General features: G+C 39.4%; 1 protein-coding gene across 2 annotated transcripts in view; it reads right to left on the bottom strand.

Annotated features, from left to right (window-relative positions):
* The window catches only part of LOC110989814 (tumor protein 63-like), a 50,618-nt gene extending 36,556 nt beyond the window's left edge, over positions 1-14,062 (bottom strand). The window contains exon 1 of one of the 2 annotated variants that reach the window (XM_022254456.2): positions 13,905-14,062. The gene's annotated coding sequence lies outside the window, so the exon portion shown is untranslated. Of the gene's footprint in view, positions 1-5,723; positions 5,982-13,904 lie in introns of those variants that run through there. The other variant, XM_022254458.2, reaches the window with a different exon arrangement.
* Positions 14,063-16,586: the final 2,524 nt, after the last annotated feature.

The raw sequence follows: 16,586 nt of genomic DNA, 5'->3' as shown, positions 1-16,586 counted from the left end.
TATTGGCACATTTAAAATTGAAATAAAATGAAATGCTGTTCACATATACCAGTATATAGCAGAATATTCTTCCAGAATTAGGATTTCATTGATGCCTGTAAAAAAATGCCCACCTGAGATTTGGGGAACACTACATATATTTTCATTATGACAGGAATTCTGCTGTTTGTATTGACTGGCCACTCAACAAAATTGATACACGTTCATATATGCAAAAGGAATTCCCAATCTTTTTCGCACCAGACACCGTGCAAATTTTGGCTAACCGCAAGCACGCCACATCTGTCAAAGGAATGACGGGCCAGAAGAAAAAAACAAGTAGTGTGGCAGGCGTCCGTAGATCTGTATTTTTAGTACCATTTTCCTGATACGGCCAAAACATTTTTCATTTTCTTTTTTAAAAACATATCCATGTTACCTACAATGAGCACAAATTGCATACATGTAAACTGTATGCAGTCACAAAAAGAAAACATGGAAGTAGCGTACCAGTACATGTTGACTGTATAAAGTGAAACAGCATTTTTTTTCCCTTCTTTATTTGTGAATCTCTCAGACTAAACATTACATTATTCCGCTCGCTGCGCTGTGACTGCATGTCAGTTGAGGTGGACCACAAGCATGATGAACCCTGTCACGACAGTGGTCAGGCTATCCATTGGGCTGATGTATGTTGGCCAATCTGCATGATCTGGGTCAGCACTGGACGACTCATTAATATGCGGCATGAAAAGAGGAAAAAGCTGACCAGCTCGTCGCTGACCTGCACATGACTCACGTCTTTCTTATGCAAAGGCTATTACAAAACTGGCATGGGGAGGATATATCGGTGCTTGTATATGTATGTGCACATGTATGAGTACATGTAGCGAGAATGTACCATATTGTGATTGCTTGTACACATGCTTACCGCATTATACATGTACATATAGTCAATTCTTTATACATGTACTCACGGACCATTTACCCAGGGATGTGCAACTTAAGCTCAGAGCTGGTTCAGTGCGTGTTACGGCTGGCACAATATCAAAGCAGAAATTAAGTTGGATTATGTAACACTTTCTCTAATAATAAAACATATATTCCTGTCTACCACTTTGTTTTCTTGTAATATTTTAAGTCAGGGTACACCCTTTCTAAAAATATGCTGCTCAAGATATTTCATCCTATACATTGTACATTCTGAGAAAAGTGTACCACAAATTGGGGAATTTTGCCTCATTAAAACTTCAGTTCTCCTTGAAATCGATAAATGAAGATTTATTCGTCAAAATGAATAGATTTAAGCACCGCGTCAGCGCGGTGTCTCGGCATAACCACGGCTGCACTGTACATGCTGCATGCTGCAACGCGTGTCATGTGGTCGCGGGTTTTTTTCGAGAAAGTCGAGAGCATGGACCAAGGTCGCACATGTGTTTGCACTGGGGTCGCTCGCGGTTGCACATCCCTGGGTTAATGGTCTGTGATGTGCTTCAGGTGCACATGGTCACATGTACAATACAGTGCATACATGTACATGTACATGAACAACTAAAATGTGGATTTCAATATGCACATTGACACAATCTGCAGAGTTTCTTCACCTCAATTTCAATAATTTGGGTATCATGACCAATCAGCAGGTACTGTATGTGTACGGTATGTGTATAGTCTACCTAACATGGCTGAAACCTGTCAACCCAACAATCCCAGTCTCATTTAAAAAGGGCTCTACCTATTATACGTGGCACACACAGCCACACTCATGAGGTGGGCTGCAGGTGAACCGACACACATGTATATGTATATTTGGATAATAGTTCTGACTACAGAGGTGAGACATGCAACAAACTTTATTAAGGGCATTTGGATTGCTAAGGAATTCTATTACTCAATACAATTGTTTTCCACCTCCTGCCTGCATGTACCGGTACATGTACATACCCCCAGTGCATGTACATGTACATGTGCATAACACTGAAGTATGATCTAACCCAATGCAGATGCCTCCCCTTTCCCAATGACACTGCTGCTCACACACAGGTGTGTTACTGAACAGCATGTACAAATATGGGACAAGATTCATCCCACTGCAGACATATTCATCTAACTATAGGTACGGTACCTGACTTGAATTAAAGTATCACAGGCAGGCGGCACAATTGCTCAATTAATTGCACACAACATGACGTCACGTCTAGGGCATGGACAGACAGTCAAGGACAAATGCACAGCCTGTGCAATAAACCCAACCTACATGTATACGCACCTGAAAACATCCAGAACTCTGACAGCATGATGGAAGACAGCGCAGCACAGAGGGGATGAGAAAGATCTGCCACCCTGGGCAGGTCCGGGGGCTCAAAATGTGGGGCTAGAGCAAGGAGTAAGGGCTTGGGACACTGGCTGGAGTGGGTACTGTAGTAGTGATACATGTATGATACTTGAGTGTACATGTACATCCAAAAATATATCCAAGCACATACCAGTACACAGTGTACTTATTTCATGTTACTGAAGACTATACATGTGTAGGGATGCCCTTTCCATACAAGGGAGAGGTCAGGATTTCATTTCCGACTTTTTTTGTTTTGTTTTGTTTCTTTTTGTTTAGGGCAATGGAATGTTGAAACCTTTCTACCTGAGTACACTGTGTACATTCCATCATGTCCATCCTACCACAATCATTCTTATTTTGTTGACCCTCAGAAGGTTACAGTTTGTGAAATGCTTATCTTTTACAGCAGGAATAGACATTGCCGGTACTTCCGTTTGATGTGAAAATCCCTTCATGGTGCACATCTACACAAATGGTTGGACACTATAAGCCTCAGCTGCATTACTAATATGCCATGCAAGGTTCTAACTACATGTATCAGAGCACTTGACAGGCTAAAATTGCCAACTTATGAATCTGATGGTGCAACAGCATTCTTATCTCTGATGGAAAAAATGTATCTGTACAAATCATTAGTCCAGTCAGTGTGCAATAATATCGACATTTCAAACTGAAAAGCACAGCTGAAATTTCACTGTACCGGTACATACTACATGTACATTCCTTTTCAAATCCACATTTTAATATTTACACTGCTATTTTTGCAAGGTACACATACCGGTACATGTGTACACTAGTATGTACCCTTGTGGTTTTGTCTCGCGCACATCACTACTTTTCTAATTAAGGTTGAAGGTCACTGGGCCCTGGATGCCGCTCGCAAAAAATCCAGTTACATATAAATCCATCATACATGTGTACGACCCTGGCAATGACGCACACACTTACCTCGTACGCATGCACGCAATTACAGGGGACAAATTTCCTTGGAAACCATGCTTGGTTAAAAGACCAAACTTACAGATGACGCCAACTGTGTATATGGCGTAAACTGCACACAGATTTTCATTGTCTTATCAATGTGTGGCGTCTATAAAACTATTCACTCAATTTTCAAAAATTATCACCATTATCAAAAACACCACTGAAATTATTAATTGTGACCAAACTGAATTCTGAACATACATACAATGCCTTTACATACATGTACATGTACGTATATATGAACATATGTACGCCTGCGCCATGTTATTCTTTATAACTGCAGTCTTTGATATTTTGACATACTGGTGAATAATGGAAAATTGAAAAACTCAAACCCCATGATTATCAATTTTTTGAATCTGTACAGGTACACATTACAGGTACACGGTACATATGTACAAAAATATAAGTTAACAGTGTCCATCTCTCAAAAAAAGTAACGACAACCTACAAAGTTACATACATGTATCAGTGCATTATACAATGTACCGGTACATGTATGGCCAAGAATGCTCACTGCATTCATGTGCAGGATGTACATTACATGTACAGTAGTTCAAAGGTAACAGGTAAATCACACAATGCACATTACAATGCATACATTTTTATTGTGTATACAATACATGTGGTAAGTTCACTGTTCCAAACAGACTACTGTTTCATGTCATGTACATTTTTGTAACACTCAGCTCAGATCATTTCAGTGCACAAACCACTGGGGAAAAACATCAACAAAATGCACAACAGTCCAAGGCTTTACAAATACATGTATATAAAAACAAACTGTATGCGGAACATGAGCCAGGTCGTGCTTTGACTCATTAACACTGTGTATGTGAAATACATGTACATGTAGATCAGTATTTAAAGAGATAGAATCTACTCTGGCAAATATTGGATATTTTGGCACAGATGCTACATGTATGTACATGTAGGTACATTGTACAAATGTACGACTTTCTGTTGCAATTATTTCACAGTGAGCCAATTTGGTACTCCACAAGCGCTTCCCCCAAAATGAAACGTCTAGGGTCATCTTGAACAGCAATTCAAGTATGTGTGCATGAGGTGTGTAAAAAGACAAATTGCCTGAAATGCTGAAAAAGTTGCCTGACAACATTTGCACAACATTTCTCTTTTACTGTGGCTTTATCTTTTCAACACTGCAAGGCTTTACTGGTACCACAAAGTGAAATTTACTATGACAACTGTCCAAGTCAGGGTGCCTTCACATGGACGGTGTGTACATGTACATGTACATGTACAGAATATAAAACCAATGGAAATCGCTGAAAGCTGAAATCATTTTGTGTACCTGCTACCCTCTGCTGAAATTATCCATGGAGGTTTTTCATGACGGGCAAATGCAGTCAAGAATCGTACGGGGGTACCGTGTCCATGGAGGCACATACATTTTCAAATCTGGGTATTTCCACTGGTAATTTAATGTGCATGTACATGTATGCCAAAATGTTAACAGACTTCAAAGGCACGCAAGATTCTCCACACATCTCTGTAAATTGAACAATGACCATCAAAAATCAAGTGACTGAAAATCTTCTATACTGTACATGTAGGGTACACATAAAGAAAATGTTCACTTGTCCTCTACATGTGCATGTACCCAGTACATGTATAAATGCAAACCTGCAACCAGTATCAAATACGTGTGCAAACAGTACGTGTACAGTAGTTCAATATCAAAAATGTAGGCCAGTGGTTGGAATGATGCACACACCTGTCAAGTTGTAACCACTCAACAACTGACTGCTGCTAAATTCATATGGAACGCACATTTTCAAGAATGATTTAGGCAAAAATGACATTTCATGTTTGCAGACCTCATGGAAAATGCTTTTAAAAAAGGGAAAAAGCACTTAAGCCACAGGCATAAAGGTAGTACTGAAATGTACATGTACAAAATGCACGTATTGCACTCTTTATTTTTATGCTGTCCCAAATCACCCGTTAGATGGTTTTGTTTTAGCCATTTACACCCCACAACAGCAATAGGCAAAAATGCCCATTTGAGGCACACCTTTACAGAAAAATATACCTCTTTGTATAAAATTATTTAAATGGACCATGGGTATAAACACACGAAGCTGACATGGTACACAATACATTGAATACCAGACACATCTATCGCAACTAAAATAACCCAGCAACGACTGAACAGCGACATACAATGTACGAGCATGTAAACACATTGCCTTCTAACAGTTAACCTTTTACCAGAATGTGCAAGCTCCAGCTCACTTTCGGCAAATGCATCAACGGTGGATGTGAAAATATACAGAATCAATGAAATGAAGCATCATCCCCTGAAAAACTGAACTGTACCGGTACATGTATGTGCGTCATCACTACAACACAGGTACTGAATGATCTAATTTGTAAGTGATGTATCCGTGAATCCTACCTTAGTGGAACCCACAACTGTAATGCAGCAAGGTTGCTAAACTCTAGTTCACCAACACACGCACATGCACCATGTGGTGTGCCTCCGTATCTGCATGCTATACATGTACAAGCACACATACACATAGAAGTGTATACAATCTGACATTGACTTCTGTACCTGTTTACTGACAGAATGCTGGAAATTTATGCTAAGCGAGGTATTGTATGCACAGCATCCAGCTGACAAACCAAACCAGAAGCTATCACATACTAGTACTGTATATGTACGGTACATGGCAGGCTGCTACTTGTTTAGTTCACTTCATTATTAGGTAGGGTGCAAACACATGATTTGTAAATTCAATAAAATATACTAAAAATAGAAACACAAAAACATGCGCATGTGGAGGTACACATACATGTATGTACAAAGGTAACAGTTTGATACATGTATTTGAGCAAGTCAGAATTATATAAAAAGAATATCTGGAACAATCACGTGGTTAATTGTTCAATATTAATGGGGAAAAAATTCTAAGAAAATACTCAACTTGACAAGCTTGCAAAACTCAGAGGAATACGTGTACTCAATATGGCTACATGTGCATGCGGTACATGCACTTACAGCAGCACTTCCCAAAAAGATCTGCATATCCCCTCCCTCCAACACTGCAATGGTTTGGACCAGTGAGTTGGTAGGATGCCAATATTTCTGATGACGTTTGCTAAAACTGGTCAGCAGAGATACAGGTGAACTTCCGCACCACAGGCTATTATTGCCTCAAAACAAAACACTGTCATGTATGGACAATTACTGACTCTACAGGGGAAAAAATTCAATACTGCATTGCTGGCAGCACAAGTGTCAGTTGTAATGCCTTCTACATTCATGTTGGAAATTCAATAACAGTCCGACAAATACAGCCTGACAAAATTTAGTATTTGAGACGAGGATGTGCCAGTATCATGTACTACAGTTATTAACTCATACATAATGACTTACATGTACTATAATCTCTTCACAAAATGGCAATGTTGGTTGTGTGCGACAAGTCTAAAATAAAAATCAAACTACTGTAATAGTTAGCCCCGGTGCAAGCATGTACTCGTACACATACATGTAGAGTACAAGTAAGCCTACTATTAGGCAAACTGTACAAAAATTCACTGTTCTTCACAGTATCATGTACAGACAACACAATGACCAGTTATGTTATATCAACAATGTCCAGTGTCCTACAAATTTGAGATGTCACAGATGTATGGTACATGATGACCCCTCCTTCCCTTACCCCAGTACATGTACTTCACACATACCAATAGATGCAATTTACATGTACATGTACATATCGTCTAGTATAAATTTTGCAAGGGACCTACAAGTTGGTGTTTTGTTCTCTTTCTCTCAGAACATACATGTAATTTTGTCACTTTGCCCTCAATGTGAGTCTCAAAAGTGTACAGCTTCATTTAATTGGTCATCATCAGCCAAATGCAGTATGTCCCAATTGGCCAACTTTTCCTTTTACTTTCTTGTACCGCTTTCATCTACTCAACAGCTACATAATTCTCACTTGAACTGATCAAGTTCAAGATTTCTTTTTTTGGGGGGGGGATTTAACTCATCCTTACCAGTCACATCAACTCACAAGAGAATTTGAATTGCTGCCTGCTAACATGCCAAACTTGTGCACAATGCATTGTTCAGGATTTATCAAGAATGCTTGGCATTATAATAAATCGATTTATTAAAATCCCAACCAAATGTGTCCTAATAACAAAAAAGACTGCCATGATGGTAATGGCAGCAATTTTTTCTTGCCTGCTACGGCTTTACAAGCTTCCCTTCCTCTTCCCCCCCCCCATTCCATTTTTATTCTCTTTTCTTATATGTGATTGTCCCAACTGTCTTAAATAAATTGCAACAGGGTCATTTTACCAAATCAACTTGGTTCCCCGAGCAAGTACATTCATTAAGACCAACATCATCAAAACCTGTTTACTCCGTACATGTACATACATACATTTACGGTACATCTCCTGCATATTTTGCTATCACTCAACTACCAGCAAATGTACGCTGACAGCAGTAAAACAATCTTTGTCAAAAGTCATAAAATGTGCACTTTTTGCCAAGCATTAGATGACAGACACTTCCTTCCTGTTTACATGACAGCTGCCACCTGCAAATAACAATGGTCCATTAACAATTTTAACTTTTTTCTTTCAAATTAAAAAACATGTACGAACTTGCAACTGCCAAAACACCATACATGTGCACAAAGGCACAGGCCTAATCCCATGCAGTGGCATTTTATAATTATTAATGGAAGATGAATTCAGCTGACGCAAGCACCATTGTTCTGATCCACTTTTTCCTGTAGGCATTCAGGCTTACTATGTTTGATTCGGCAAAAAAGCCCAAGCAATGCAGACCTGCCTGCTTCATATCAAAGACAAAATAAAATTCCTGGACCTTTTCCAATGTGACACGACAGAGTAAATAAACTGGGCAAGCCCCAACCAAATGCCAGCTTAGGTTTTCAGGAGGAAAAAGCAAAAGCATGCCCAGCACAGGGAAGGGGATATCGATAAGCAAAATGTGAATGATAAACAGAGAGAAAGCGTGCAATCCTTTGGCTCTGCTCCAACCACAATCATGGATGAAGAACCAAACTATACAGCAGGTGACAACATTTGAAAAAACTACTCGCATTTTTTATGTTCATGTACATGTACAATGTAGCTGTTGAGTTCCCAAATGCACAAACAGGTCCTGGTACATGTACCTGTATATAAATGAATGTATTATACAATATAAGGAAAGCAATGTTGAATTAATTACAAGCACTAATTACTATTTGAGGTAATTAGGGTGAACCTGTATGATCCTGGTACATATATGTACAAGTACAGCTGGGGGAAGGAGACAGGGAACAACCCTCATCCAGTAAATGGGAGAGGGGACAATAGAAACGAGGAGCCATGTGCAGTGTCTGTTTATGAACCCAGTGGTCAAGGAGGGGAAATGGGACAGGAGAGTGGAATTTGGAATGTGGGGGGGTAAGGTTAGGAAGTCTGGGTACCATACAGGGCCTGGTAGCACCTCCCCCCCACTCCCATCCAATGAGAATCAGCTCAATAGTATTATTTCGTATACTTCTGTATTTGAGCGCAACCATGACAAAGCATCAAAGAATTCAGAGCAAATACACACTTATCAATGTACAGGATTGTATTTTCCCTTTATGTACATGTACTGTTGATAGTTAATTACAAGTACACTGGACATCACCTCCTAAGCTACATGTACATGTATTTGGTACATGTTTACATGTACCATACTGTATTCTGTCTGCATACACTTTGTCTACAGTACTGCACGTGGTAGTCACAGTTAAACGTGTGATTCATGTGAAACCACATACCCCGTAGTGTAAATGGTCAATTCACATGCAAGCAAAAGTATTTCTTCACATGTGACAAAGACTACAGTCATGCGCCTGTTACATGGTACCTTCATTTAAAAAAAATCCAAGATGAAAGTTTACTTATTATTTACACAGCAATGACAAAGGCATGATTCACCTTCCAAAACATTGTGTATGCAACCTTGAACATTCAAATGTACAGCAGAGTACATGTACATGTACGAGTACATGCAGCTTCTCAGTACATGTGGAAGTGCATGCAGGTGTCAAACTGGGCGAGCTGTTCACTAAAGGATTGTACATTTTGTTTCAGCACATCTTGGGGCAATTGCAACAGTGCACATGAAATGATAAATGGAAAACAAATCATAATAAACAATGTCTTAATATTTAAGCGATCAGCAGTTTAAAAACCAGTGGCTTGAAATAAACTTTCAATAATCTCAATGGGGCAATCTGATAAGCTTGGCAGGGAAAGTCTTAAGTGTACAGTATATTGGGGTCCTTCTGTGCTTTTTCTCTCACCATGAGCTTTAAATTGTATTTAAGCCAATTTCAAAAAAATGGCCCATATTGTCAAATGAACCAAGCTTCATATATGGGATGTGGTCAGATGGGATCAACAGTCACCTAGCAGTCACTGGGGTCGTTTTTAATGAAAATCATTAAATGCTGCTTCTCTCCTACGGGTACCAGTACATGTAGTTTTCATTGGATGGAGGCCAAGTTTGGTCATTCGAATCCCTAGACCAAGCCTCATGTAAGGTGTATACAAAATTTGAAGGGTCTCTTGTGGTCATTACCAGTCGTTTCATTCAAATGAAAAAGCGGCTTCTTTTGCTGCATTCTGCAGCCGATTATAGACATGTTTAGTTGAATGCTTCCTTGTCTGAATTCCTACCATATACTGGGTCACAGCAGATTTCGGTCAAAGGTCACTCAGTGATTAGCAGTGGTCATTTCCTAAACAACGGACAAATTGGCTTTGTGTTCTTCCTTTTTTTATCAATTTCGGTCAATTTTTGTCAGCTATGGACCTGTTGCATGTTTCGTGAGCACTGTTTGCAGATTGGGACAAAGGTCCCCTAGTAGTCAGCATATGGTAATTTTTTGGAAAATTGACAAAAATAGCTTTGTTTCCTCACTTTTTCTATTGATTTTCAGCTCAACTTTATCAGTAATGGGCTTCTTGCAAATTTCGTATGGACTGTTTGCAGATTTTGCGCAAGCATCACCTACATGTACATGTATATGTAAGCAAAACACAGGAAATGCACATTTATCTACATGTGGTCAGTTATAGCCTTCTTCAGAACACCTGATAGTGCTTTTTGCAAATTTAAGGTCAAACAGCAGTCATTCCCCAACAAACATCCAAATTTAAGGTCAAACAGCAGTCATTCCCCAACAAACATCCAAACTGGATCCTTCCTCCGACTAGGGCAACAGTTTTCAGTTACAAAATCAGTGTGGGCAGTTGAATGCACTATTTGTGACATTGATGACAGTGTTCACCACATGGTCACCAATTATTCCCTGGTGACACACATGTACTGACCATGGACTGATACTTGTGCTTCATGAAGCACAAACAGACCTGCTCTAGTTATGTTTGGGAACCTGATCCTATGTCTTCAACTGTCAAAATCAGTAAGAATTTCATATTTTCTACACACATCATCCTCTATCCTTAAAATATACAAGGAAGACTTCCCAAGGCTGCAAAGGTGATTTTGGATTTATTTACAGTACATAGGAGTACCCTGCAAGAAGTTTTCGGAGACAAAAATGCAGAGGTATGATAAAACTAACAACTGCCCTTCACGGACTGTTTGGGTTTTCCTTTTTTCTACTTACTCTTTGAAAATTAAAAGTAAAATGTTTTGCTCTATATGCACATGTTGTAGCCATTAGAATTTGTCTGAGTTGAATTGATCAATTAGTAACAACTTCTAGCAGGCTTTAAGCATGTTTCAACTTTTTTTCCGCATTTGTGGCCTTTCTGTGCCCAATTTCATGGACACGTGTGCTTAAGACCTAGGCCTCTGTGGAAAGTACTAATCATGTCGAAAGAACTTTGTAATACAAAACCATTTTAGAACCCTTGAAAATGCCCCTTTATGTTTCATATAACATTATTTTCATTTTGTTTTTTGGCTATGTTAATGAGTATTTGGGTGCTTTTTGGTTTTCATAAGCAAACTGTGATTCTCCCAAGGCCCAGCCACACAAACTGAATTTTGCATTGACTTGTGCAAAAAAAATGCTGACATTTTTATGGAAGCAATTTCCGTGTCTATCTAAAATGGGGGAAAAATATGTGCTTGGCCAGTCTTAACCGTGCTTTAAGACTGGCTCAAGAGAATGGACCACCTAATGCCGAGCCGGAGGAGAGGGCATTATCAGCATCCATTCTCCCGAGTCAGTTGTATACGTTAGTTTAAGACTGGCCAAGCACATACCGGTATGTATTTCCATTCATAAACACCTTTTTTTAATCCGAGTCAGAAAAATCAATATATGATAGATTTCCAACGATTTTGTTCTAGAATTTTACTTTCTTTTTCCAAACAACCCTGTCCATTTGATGGTACATGTATATTTCTAGTGCAAGTTGTCCAGACGAATCTCCCTATATGCACTTAGTACACATGTGGCACGCAGACTCTTGACTGATAGGGATGGATTACACTGTTTCATATCCAGGTACCAGAGCGTTTTTAATGCAGCATTATCAAACGTTAATACACGGTCACACTGCACACTGTTGAATAGTGAAACTGTCTGAGGTACGGTATACATGTATATGAACATTCATTCAAGATTGGATCAGGTGAATGGAGGCTGATAATGCCCACGCTGAAGGCATTTTTGCCTACCCCAAAAAAGTCACAAAATCATCCTTTAATTGTTTAAAATTGAATCCTACATTAAGTGCCGGATCAAGGGGTATACAGTCTGAAATTGCATGGACAAGACAAAGATTTGCCATGGTAAAACTTTCAAATCTAACAAAACATGTTCATTTGTCATCCTGACACTAAAGCAAATACAGAAAAAGAACCAGTTCAACTTCATAATCACAGTCAAACATACTTGTAAGTTGTACATATGTACACAATTTTAACCCTCAACAGTCCTCAATTCTCCAATATCAATATGATTTCACACACCCCGGGGGGTATAAGTCAGGACACATGATGAACAGAGAACCAGTTCTAAGTTATCTGTTGTGTTTAGCTATAAATTTGTCTTTAAAACTCCTCTGCTGATCTCAGGAGACAATCGAGCACTCCAATCATGACAGGCCATGTAATGATGTACATGTAGGCACATACATGTACATGTATGCACACACACAATGTGTAGCCAGTTCAGCGTTTCCACCTTTAAGGAAATTTCCTTATTATTTATGGAAATTTTCAAGTCCCAGGGAAATTTCTCAGGAATTGAACAATTTAACGAAATTTTAAGGAAAATCCAAATTCTGAATTTCCAGAATACAGAAAAAAAATCATGAAAAACTAGATTTCAGTTTTGTTCCAATAAAAAAAATGGCAAATTCAGCACAGGGATTGGGTGTACGGTATGTGTATTGTAATTTGTAAGTGGCTTTTTGCCTTTGGGGCCTACTCTGCTGAAGTTGCCATCCTAAAGCCACGTTTCACGGCAGTGTTCGCATGGCTGTTTGGTTCCCGTCTGAAAGATGTCCAAAAACAGGTCACCAGTAGGCCTAGTCTGGTATCAGTGGTATTGTCATGATTCATTAGTTTAGGCCTCAGTGGTCAAAGCGTAATGCATGCGGCAGGGTTGTCAGCACAATCACTGCACAATTCACTTTATGATGAAAAATAGAGTGAATTCAAATATACATTATTTAAGGAAAAATTAAGGAAATTCACAGAAAAAGTTAAGGAAATCTTTAAAAAATCTCGGGAAAAAAAGCTAAGGAAATTTTATTTTGAGCGGAAACACTGGGACAGTTTAAATGTTAGGCCCACAGGACAGTTTTTTCGAAAGTCATTAAACTGCAAGAAAAAGACAGGGAAATCCAATACATCTAATGTGACAATGAAGTGATCTGAAAATGCACTGTACAAGCATGATACAAGGCTGAACACAGAGAACAGAAAGACCACAACTTTGAGCAATTTCTCAGAGAATACAGGTAGGCCTAAATATATAAAATGGCCACAAAATCCCGTTGTGCAACCAATTCAGTGCACCGAGTCGAACGTGTTGCTTCGAAGGCCTAGGCCAGGCTATGGCTACACACATGATGCAACTTTAACACCACGCGTCTCAGGCCCAAACGTTAGTCCAGGGGATTCCCGGGTTATGATGACGTGGAACCTCTGTGCACGCTCCTTTCCGATCCCCCAAACCACAAATACATGTACATGTACAACAGTTTTTTGCCTGGACATTTGCCAATCTTGGTCAGAGTTCATGCTGTGATATTAACCAAAGGTATGGTGGAAATTTTAAGGAGGGAAGCTATTTTTAAGCAAAATAAAATTCTGAACTTGGTGGCACCAGTACCATGTACAGAGCACCACGGCCCATCGAAACGTTCGACAAACGTTGGTCCGCATGGCACCTGTGTGTAAACGTACGAGTGCAGTCAACGAGCCATCCATGACCCATCATGGTGCAGTCCAGGGTCGAAGCTGCAGGCTTGAGCCAAGTTGTAACATTTTTAAAGGACTATTTTAAATGTTTTTATTTTCAAGCATTACTACACTAAGCAATCTACCAAAATGACTTACCAAAACAAAGCTACTGAGGTAAGGTACTTGTTTGTCTACTGCAATTCTACAACGTAGGCCATGTCCCCTCTCACAATCTACAATAACAAACCACGAGGTTTTAGGAATGTTTGGGTCACATCGATCGATGTGATCACGCACTTACTCCGGTGTTCATGAATAAACATTTTATTAGCATAATTATAACACCTATGGTTTCTCCACTATTTTCGAAAACAAAACTGTGGTCTTCTTTTTCAAAAAAAAGACAAGATTTCATGAATAGTGATACAATTTTAGAAACAGGAAACATAAAAACAGTGGGACAATTGCGATAATATTGGTACTATTTTGTTTAGCGTGGACGATTTTATGGGATCTGTGCCAGCGATGATGTCATTGCTGTATTTGAAGTGGGTGGGCCGCGCTGGTGGCGGCTCGCATGCGACTGCAAGGCTGGCAGTGCAGTGGAGCCAGGGCGTACGTAGCACTGCACATGTACATGTACATGTATATGTACTGTACAATGTACATGTACATGTATACTTCATGCATGCAGAACTGTGGACTATGCTTATGCGTAGCACGCGTACTGCAATCTACAAACTCCTTCCTGAGATAGCTTCAGGCGTGAAAACGGGACTCGAAAAACATCGTCATAAAAGTTTTTAAAAGAACGTACCCTTTTGAACATGAATGACCACGGCTTTTTGTTTTGTTTTCGATTTATTTTATTTATTTTTGTACTGGGCCGTTAAGCCTCCAGCTTCTCATTACCCAAGGGTGGAGGGAGGGGGGTCCAACTAACGGAGCCCATTCCCCCCAGCCCGAAACCTTTTTTTTAATGGGAGATAGGTTAGTTTTTATCAACTTCATTCCATTCCTTCAAAAAGTGTGTAAAAACCCTTGATATTATGTAGCCTCACCCATCAGAAAGGCCTTCAGGTTACATGAAATAAAGCCTAATTTTGCCCTCTCCCTTCGCTCCCCAAAAATTGTGGATCTGCCCTCTAATGTACCAGTGAACCCAGGGATCCATGATTGTAGTTTCATCTCGAGTTAAAATATCCCATCCATACCCCTTTTTCTTTAAGTTCTTTTTCTTCTTCATATTCTTTAAATAAAATTACGAGTTTTGCCCTTATTTAACGTGTATATTTATAAACACTGTATACTCAGTGCTTGTCCCAGAGCTTGCGAAAAAATCACAAGGTTACTCGGGTGGGACTCGAACCCACAACCTCTTACTTACTAATGCAGACTTAACGACTCGACCACTAAGAACGTTTGCCATCCTCTATTAGCTTTTTATTCTTGTGTGTGTATAGGCCTATTTTGTTTCTTTTTTCCCATTTCCCATTTCAATACATCATCTCTACGCAAACTTTTAGATTTGCCGGGCCATTCTGACAATGTTGTGTCACACGTGGTCTATGCATCTCCCGCCCGGACCCATCTGCTGCTCTGCACCAATCTCGAAACCACGTAACCGGCTGACAATCCGGTACGGTTCGTAAGGAACTTTGTCATACACGTGCATGAACACAAATTACACACTCCCATTGGATGAACGGACAAGTGCATGTTTACTTCTGGTTCCAAGGTTTCATGTAACTCAATGTGCAGTGGGCGTCGTTTTAAATGGAGTGACGTCACACTCACTTGCCAAAATCAGCCCGGGGTGCCCCTCTTACCTTTTCGAAAAGCATTTTTCAGTGTTGTAGTCGAGTACTTTCCGAGTACCAACGTTCTCCGCAAAATACTGAACAGGGTAAGAGGGAATAAAGCCAGAGTGCACAGGCATTTGATGGTAAATGTGCAAAGGTAAGATTACAAAATAAATGTTAGACTTCAGACACTCCCAGTTGTGTAAAATTGAAGTTTTAAGGAGAAAAGTACTCGGAAAGTACTCGGCCGAGTACTTTTGTCCTAAAAAGTTAATTTTAACCAAACAGTGATGGTCTGAAGTCATTATGTTGCTTTGTAATCTTACCTTTATGCATGTATCATCAAATGCCGATGTACTTCAGCTTTGTTCCCTCCCAACTAGTTAAATATTTGGTAGAGAGCTTGGTTCTCAAAAAGTACTCGACTACATCACTGGCATTTTTTCGTAATCATAGTCACAGAAGAGTCTTTACCAAGGCCTGCAAAAACTAGCAAAACAGCTTCAGTGGGATTGTCAAATTCACAGAACACTGCAATTATAGCCCCTCCTAAATATAAATAAGAGGGCTCTTGGACCGTTCATAAAATCGTGAACTCAAGACGGAGCTGTAAAAGGGTCTGACCACAACATTCTGATATGAGGAGCTTTTAATTCAGCCGCAATTTACGAACAAGTACTATTTTTAGTAGAAAGTGCATCCCAATGCATAAAAATGGCCAGCCAAGTTCACGCAAAAGTTTAGATATTGAATGTGAATCCACAATTTTGGGGTCAAAATTTTTAAAAATTCAATTTTGGCCATATTTCCTCGCCAAACTTGCGATTAGTAAAACAAAGATAGGAAATTTACCGTTTACGATACTATTTACTAACAGCTATAAAGTTTGAAATTCTTAGTTATGATGATTTTTAGCCAGTTTCTTTGTCTACCAACCCACTGTGGCAACAGAACAATGGCCGACTTCGACTTGGAACTGAATTCAGTATGTATTTAATTTCATCCTTCAACATTATTTCCTTAGAAATAATCGTTA

This window comes from Acanthaster planci, linkage group LG16 (genome assembly GCF_054643075.1).
Source record: "Acanthaster planci isolate LZ-2023a linkage group LG16, COTS_SCS, whole genome shotgun sequence".
NCBI lineage: Eukaryota > Metazoa > Echinodermata > Asteroidea > Valvatida > Acanthasteridae > Acanthaster > Acanthaster planci.
Note: the sequence above shows the minus strand (reverse complement) of the source record. Positions and strands in the feature narration are given on the sequence as shown.